Raw genomic sequence first — 8,645 nt, forward strand, 5'->3', positions numbered from 1 at the left:
TGAGTTTGAGTACATGAGTTTGAAATTTATTTGAATGCTTCATTCAATCAAAGCAATCTCAAAGAATATTCACATTTGCTTGAGGTGCTACTATTTCATTAAATATTTATTCTCCCTGATAAGAGTTAATGAATTGCCTGCAGTAGGCATTTATCAAGCTTGACATATTTTGTAAAATGTTGCTGAGCCTTCCTTATTTGTAGTTTTCATATTTAGAATTGAATTACACATAGATGATATTTTGAAAACATATCTATTCTCAATGAAATCAAGAAATTATTTTTTATTGCTCACATTTATGCAAGTTTTACAACACAAAATATCTACAAATAGAAGCTCACCATAAGCAACTTTTATAAAATTTATGTAGGGTGGAAATTATTCATTTGAAAAGACTTATATTAGACAAAGTGATATGAAAGCTCCCACATCTTTATTTCAGCATTTCATTTTCAATATTTAATTAGCATATAGTACTTATTAAATTCTTGTAATGCATCAGGTATTATTCTCACACAGAGGATATAATTGAGGCATATGAAACAACCCCAGAATTTATGTAGTCATACTCTTCTTGTGGGTACTGATAAATGAACAATTAAAAATATATTCTATAATCATCTGTGTTGCCTTACAGAGGTTATTATGGAAAAGCAAAAGCAGGACACATTAAAGAGCTTTCAGCAGGAGCTATAGGATGGACAGAGGTCAGAAGGTCTTCCTCAATATATGCAACAGCTGAGTTAACTCTGAAGGATACAGAAGAATAATACAGGTACAGGGAAAGGCATTCCAGGTAAAGAAGATACATGTGAAGGCCCAGTGTAAAATAGAATCTGACATATCGAGTCATAACCAATAGTTTAATATGATTAAAATATATGCTGTAAAGGGGAAGAGGTGAAAATGTCAGGAGGATCCAGGTCATACAATCTTCTCTGTGTCATATTAAATAATAGACTTTAAAATAAAAGTGGTGGAAAATTTCTGAAAAGTATCAAATAGGAGGCAACAAAATCAGATCTTTGAAAGGTTGCTATGGTTGCAGCATGGTGGGTTTTTAGAACAGGTCAAAACATTTGGCAAGAAGAATAGGGAGGAAATAAATGTTCTGGGCAAGAGGTGGTAGTAGGCTGAAAATTTTAACATATAAGAATTATGAAAGTTGATGCTTCTTCCAGATCTCTTCACAATCCTTTGAACATTTCCATAAGCCCATCTCTTGTTTTTTTTTTTTTTTTTTATGAACTATTGTTTGTAGGGCTCACTCTTAAATTCTAAGGCTCCCATGTACAACGGTTCTGTTCCAATGCAACAGCATGGAAAGAGAACCTGGGTTTGGAACCAATGACTCACTAGTTTGGAAGTATGAATGAAGGCCCACCTCTCTTGTCTCCAGGACAAACCAGAGCTCCCCTGTGGATTCACACTAAAGATGATATTTGATTATAATCACACCTTTGTTTGTCTGTTTCCCTTGGCCTGTTCTGCTTTCCTGATTGCCTTTCTGATTTCTCTAAAGAGCACTGCCTTTTTAATAATTTGCACAAGAATCTTGGTCTCAAAGTCAAATTTATAGGAATGTGACCTAAGTATTAATATATCACTGATGCAAATTGAGTAGAAGCAAAGGAATTGATTAATTGGATTTGAGTAATAAAGTAGTCATTCAAGTCAAAGAACAGACTGATTTCTGGCTTGGCTGAGCTGATGATACTCTTTTATCTTTTTTTTTTTTATCTTTTGATAGAAAATAGCAATAAAAATGCAATCATGTTGCCCCTGCCCATATTAAAAAAAAATTCTTCCTTTCTCCATGTATATCCACCTACATCAGTGCATGCAGCTTGGAAAACTAAGCACAGGCTGGATTTTTGCTAGACACACTTGTACATGGCATTACTGACTTTCATGAAAGTTAGCATTACAAAGTGTGCCACTGCTTGTTTGAAGATACATTGTATCTAGATTGCAAACTTTCTGAAAAATGCCCCTAAGGTTCTTGATGAATAATGGTTGTACTCAATAAAAATATAACTTGTATAATTATTTTTTTAAATATTTTATTTATTTATTTGACAGAGATCATGAGTAGGCAGAGAGACAGGCAGAGAGAGAGGAGGAGGCAGGCTCCCCGCTTAGCAGAGAGTCCCAGGCGGGGCTCAGTCCTAGGATACTAGGATCACGACCTGAGCTAAAGACAGAGGCTTAACCCACTGAGCCACCCAGGCACCCCTTACTTGTGTAATTATTAACTGGGATACATACGCTGAAAAAAACAGACATGAAAACACCCTTATAAAAATTCACAGAGATCTATGTATTAGTCCCATTTAATTTGTTAATAATTCTTTTCAATATTTATTATATTTAATGGTCATGCTTCTATTGGAGGTCAAAGTTTCTCAGACTTTTCATGTTTTTCTCATGATGAAACTGAGTTAATTCGTTTGGGGGAGGAAGAGCACAAAAGTATAATGTCACTTTCACCTAATCATATTAAGTGTATATACTACAACATGACTTTTCAGTCATACTTTTGATCACGTGGTTGAAGTTTCTCCACTGCAAAGTTTCTTCTTTACCCCTCCTTTCCATATTATACTTTATGCTCTACCAAAGGAAGTCACTATGCACAGCCCATGTACTAGTCAAGGTACTCCAGAAAACCAAAACATGTATATAGTGGAGAATTATTTTGAGAAATTAATTCACTTTATTTTGGAGGGTGGAATATTTCAAGATCTACTGTCTATAAGCTAAAGACCCAGGAAAATCAGCTGTGTACTTCAGTCCATATCGTAAAGCCTGAGACCAGAAGAATCAATGGTGTAAAATCCAGTCCAAGAGCCAGAGAAGATGAGCTAAGATGTCTCAGCTCAGTGATTCAGGGAAAAGGGTGAATCCCTCCATCTTTAGCCTTTTGTTCTATTTGGTTCCTCATCGGATTGGATAATGCCCACTCACATTGTGAAGGAAAACCTACTTTATTGAATCCACCAATTCAAATGTTAATCTCATCTAGATATACCCTCACAGATGCCATCAGAAATAAAGTTTAATTACACACCCCATGGCCAGTCAAGTTGAGATGCAAAATTAATCATTTATATATGTGAGTATGAATAGATATTTATTTATTTGTTTGTTTGTTTATTTTATACATTGAGTTATAATCTGATCCTGTTCATTTTGTTGTTCAAAGATTCCAACTTTGGTCCATGAAAGATTACTCCTTTGGCTTCCTTTGATATGTCCCCATTATTTGGGGTTTTATGGGTTTCTTTGTTGTTGTTTTTTTATTTATTTTTTATTTTTTATAAACATATATTTTTATCCCCAGGGGTACAGGTCTGTGAATCGCCAGGTTTACACACTTCACAGCACTCACCATAGCACATACCCTCCCCAATGTCCATAACCCCACCCCCACTCTCCCAACCCCCCTCCCCCCATCAACCCTCAGTTTGTTTTATGAGATTAGGAGTCACTTAAGGTTTGTCTCCCTCCCAATCCCATCTTGTTTCATTTACTCTTCTCCTACCCCCTTAACCCCCCATGTTGCATCTCCTCTCCCTCATATCAGGGAGATAATATGATAGTTGTCTTTCTCTGATTGACTTATTTTGCTAAGCATGATACCCTCTAATTCCATCCACGTTGTCGCAAATGGCAAGATTTCATTTCTTTTGATGGCTGCATAGTATTCCATTGTGTATATATACCACATCTTCTTTATCCATTCATCTGTGGATGGACATCTAGGTTCTTTCCATAGTTTGGCTATTGTAGACATTGCTGCTATAAACATTCGGGTGCACGTGCCCCTTCGGATCACTACATTTGTATCTTGAGGGTAAATACCCAGCAGTGCAATTGCTGGGTCATAGGGTAGTTCTATTTGCAACATTTTGAGGAACCTCCATGCTGTTTTCCAGAGTGGTTGCACCAGCTTGCATTCCCACCAACAGTGTAGGAGGGTTCCCCTTTCTCCGCATCCTCGCCAGCATCTGTCATTTCCTGACTTGTTAATTTTAGCCATTCTGACTGGTGTGAGGTGATATCTCATTGTGGTTTTGATTTGTATTTCCCTGATGCTGAGTGGTATGGAGCACTTTTTCATGTGTCTGTTGGCCATCTGGATGTCTTCTTTGCAGAAATGTCTGTTCATGTCCTCTGCCCATTTCTTGATTGGATTATTTGTTCTTTGGGTGTTGAGTTTGCCAAGTTCTTTATAGATTTTGGACACTAGCCCTTTATCTGATATGTCGTTTGTAAATATCTTCTCCCATTCTGTCAGTTGTCTTTTGGTTTGGTTAACTGTTTCCTTTGCTGTGCAAAAGCTTTTGATCTTGATAAAATCCCAATAGTTCAATTTGCCCTTGCTTCCCTTGCCTTTGGCGATGTTCCTAGGAAGATGTTGCTGCCGCTGAGGTCGAAGAGGTTGCTGCCTGTGTTCTCCTCAAGGATTTTGATGGATTCCTTTCTCACATTGAGATCCTTCATCCATTTTGAGTCTATATTCGTGTGTGGTGTAAGGAAATGATCCAATTTCATTTTTCTGCATGTGGCTGTCCAATTTTCCCAACACCATTTATTGAAGAGGCTGTCTTTTTTCCATTGAACATTCTTTCCTGCTTTGTCGAAGATTAGTTGACCATAGAGTTGAGGGTCTATTTCCTGGCTCTCTATTCTGTTCCATTGATCTATGTGTCTGTTTTTGTGCCAGTACCATGCTGTCTTGATGATGACAGCTTGGTAATAGAGCTTGAAGTCTGGAATTGTGACGCCACCAACTTTGGCTTTCTTTTTCAATATTCCTTTGGCTATTCGAGGTCTTTTCTGGTTCCATATAAATTTTAGGATTATCTGTTCCATTTCTTTGAAAAAAATGGATGGTACTTTGATAGGAATTGCATTAAATGTGTAGATTGCTTTAGGTAGCACAGACATTTTCACAATATTTATTCTTCCAATCCAGGAGCATGGAACATTTTTCCATTTCTTTGTGTCTTCCTCAATTTCTTTCATGAGTACTTTATAGTTCTCTGTGTATAGATTCTTAGTCTCTTTGGTTAGGTTTATTCCTAGGTATCTTATAGTTTTGGGTGCAATTGTAAATGGGATTGACGCCTTAATTTCTCTTTCTTCTGTCTTGTTGTTGGTGTACAGAAATGAAACTGAATTCTGTGCATTGATTTTATATCCTGACACTTTACTGAATTCCTGTACAAGTTCTAGCAGTTTTGGAGTGGAGTCTTTCGGTTTTCCACATATAGTATCATATCATCTGCGAAGAGTGATAGTTTTACTTCTTCTTTGCCAATTTGGATGACTTTAATTTCCTCTTGTTGTCTGATTGCTGAGGCTAGGACTTCTAGTATTATGTTGAATAGCAGTGGTGATAACGGACATCCCTGCTGTGTTCCCGACCTTAGCGGAAAAGCTTTCAGTTTTTCTCCATTGAGAATGATATTTGCGCTGGGTTTTTCATAGATGGCTTTGATAATATTGAGGTATGTGCCCTCTATCCCTACACTTTGAAGAGTTTTGATCAGGAAGGGATGTTGTACTTTGTCAAATGCTTTTTCAGCATCTATGGAGAGTATCATATGGTTCTTGTTCTTTCTTTTATTAATGTGTTGTATCACATTGATTGATTTGCGGATGTTGAACCAAACTTGCAGCCCTGGAATAAATCCCACTTGGTCGTGGTGTATAATCCTTTCAATGTACTGTTGAATCCTATTGGCTAGTATTTTGGTGAGAATTTTTGCATCTGTGTTCATCAAGGATATTGGTCTGTAGTTCTCTTTTTTGATGGGATCCCATTGTATTGGGATCAAGGTGATGCTGGCCTCATAAAATGAGTTTGGAAGTTTTCCTTCCATTTCTATTTTTTGGAAGAGTTTCAGGAGAATAGGAATTAGTTCTCCTTTAAATCGTTGGTAGAATTCCCCTGGGAAGCCGTCTGGCCCTGGGCTTTTGTTTGTTTGGAGATTTTTGATGACTGTTTCAATCTCCTTACTGGTTATGGGTCTGTTGAGGCTTTCTATTTCTTCCTGGTTCAGTTGTGGTAGTTTATATGTCTCTAGGTATGCATCCATTTCTTCCAGATTGTCAAATTTGTTGGCGTAGAGTTGCTCCTAGTATGTTCTTATAATTGTCTGTATTTCTTCGGTGTTAGTTGTGATCTCTCCTCTTTCATTCATGATTTTATTTATTTGGGTCCTTTCTCTTTTCTTTTTGATAAGTCTGGCCAGGGGTTTATCAATCTTATTAATTCTTTCAAAGAACCAGCTCCTAGTTTCATTGATTTGTTCTATTGCTTTTTTGGTTTCTATTTCATTGGTTTCTGCTCTGATCTTTATGATTTCTCTGCCCCTGCTGGGTTTAGGGTTTCTTTCTTGTTCTTTCTCCAGCTCCTTTAAGTGTAGGGTTAGGTTGTGCACCTGAGACCTTTCTTATTACTTGAGAAAGGCTTGTACCACTATATATTTTCCTCTCAGGACTGCCTTTGTTGTGTCCCACAGATTTGGAACCGTTGTGTTTTCATTATCATTTGTTTCCATGAATTTTTTCAATTCTTCTTTAATTTCCTGGTTGACCCATTCATTCTTTAGAAGGATGCTGTTTAGTTTCCATGTATTTGGGTTCTTTCCAAATTTCCTCTTGTGATTGAGTTCTAGCTTCAGAGCATTGTGGTCTGAAAATATGCAGGGAATGATCCCAATCTTTTGATAACAGTTGAGACCTGATTTAGGACTGAGGTTGTGATCTATTCTGGAGAATGTTCCATGTGCACTAGAGAAGAATGTGTATTCTGTTGCTTTGGGTTGAAATGTTCTGAATATATCTGTGATGTCCATCTGGTCCAGTGTGTCAGTTAAGGCCTTTATTTCCTTGTTGATCTTTTGCTTGGATGATCTGTCCATTTCTGTGAGGGGAGTGTTAAAATCCCCTACTATTATTGTATTATTGTCGATGTGTTTCTTTGATTTTGTTATTAATTGGTTTATATAGTTGGCTGCTCCCACGTTAGGGGCATAGATCTTTAAAATTGTTAGATCTTCTTGTTGGACAGATCCTTTGAGTATGATATAGTGTCCCTCCTTATCTCTTATTATAGTCTTTGGCTTAATATCTAATTGATCTGATATAAGGATTGCCACTCCTGCTTTCTTCTGATGTCCATTAGCATGGTAAATTCTTTTCCACCCCCTCACTTTAAATCTGGAGGTGTCTTCGGGTTTAAAATGAGTTTCTTGTAGGCAACATATAGATGCGTTTTGTTTTTTTATCCATTCTAATACCCTGTATCTTTTGATTGGGGCATTTAGCCCATTAACATTCAGGGTAACTATTGAGAGATATGAATTTAGTGCCATTGTATTGCCTGTATGGTGACTGTTACTGTATATTGTCTCTGTTCCTTTCTGATCTACTACTGTTAGGCTCTCTCTTTGCTTAGAGGACCCCTTTCAATATTTCCTGTAGAGCTGGTTTGGTGTTTGCAAATTCTTTCAGTTTTTGTTTGTCCTGGAAGGTTTTTCTCTCCTTCTATCTTCAATGATAGCCTAGCTGGATACAGTATTCTTGGCTGCATGTTTTTCTCATTTAGTACTCTGAATATATCATGCCAGCTCTTTCTGGCCTGCCAGGTCTCTGTGGTTAAGTCTGCTGCCAATCTAATATTTTTACCATTGTATGTTACAGACTTCTTTTCCCGGGCTGCTTTCAGGATCTTCTCTTTGTCACTAAGACTTGTAAATTTTACTACTAGGTGATGGGGTATGGACCTATTCTTATTGATTTTGAAGGGGGTTTCTCTGAACCTCCTGGATTTTGATGCTTGTTCCCTTTGCCATATTGGGGAAATTCTCTCCAATAAATCTCTCCAATATACCTTCTGCTCCCCTCTCTCTTTCTTCTTCTTCTGGAATCCCAATTATTCTAATGTTGTTTCGTCTTATGGTGTCACTTATCTCTCAAATTCTCCGCTCGTGGTCCAGTAGCTGTTTGTCCCTCTTTTGCTCAGTTTCTTTATTCTCTGTCATTTGGTCTTCTCTATCGCTAATTCTTTCTTCTGTCTCATTTATCCTAGCAGTGAGAGCCTCCATTTTTGATTGCACCTCATTAATAGCTTTTTTAATTTCAACTTGGTTAGATTTTAGTTCTTTTATTTCTCCAGAAAGGGCTTTTATATCTCCTGAGATGGTTTCTCTAATATCTTCCATGCCTTTTTCGAGCCCGGCTAGAACCCTGAGAATCGTCATTCTGATCTCTAGATCTGACATATTACCAATGTCTGTATTGATTAGGTCCCTAGCCTTTGGTACTGCCTCTTGTTCTTTTTTTTTTTGTGGTGAATTATTCCGCCTTGTCATTTTGTCCAGATAAGAGTATATGCAGGAGCAAGTAAAATACTAAAAGGGTGGCAACAACCCCAGGAAAATATGCTTTAGCCAAATCAGAAGAGATCCCAAATCGTGAGGGGGGGAGAAAGGGGATAAAAAGGTTCAGAAAGAAAAAAAAAAAAAAAAAGAAACAATTAAAAAAAGAAAGCCAATAAAGAAAAAATATAAAAAGGAATATATATATTAGATAAACTAGTTAAAAAACGTTAAAAAAGAAAAGGGTAAAAG

The sequence above is a fragment of the Enhydra lutris genome, unplaced genomic scaffold (assembly GCF_002288905.1).
Source record: "Enhydra lutris kenyoni isolate GAN:26980312 unplaced genomic scaffold, ASM228890v2 scaffoldscaffold41, whole genome shotgun sequence".
Classification (NCBI taxonomy): domain Eukaryota; kingdom Metazoa; phylum Chordata; class Mammalia; order Carnivora; family Mustelidae; genus Enhydra; species Enhydra lutris.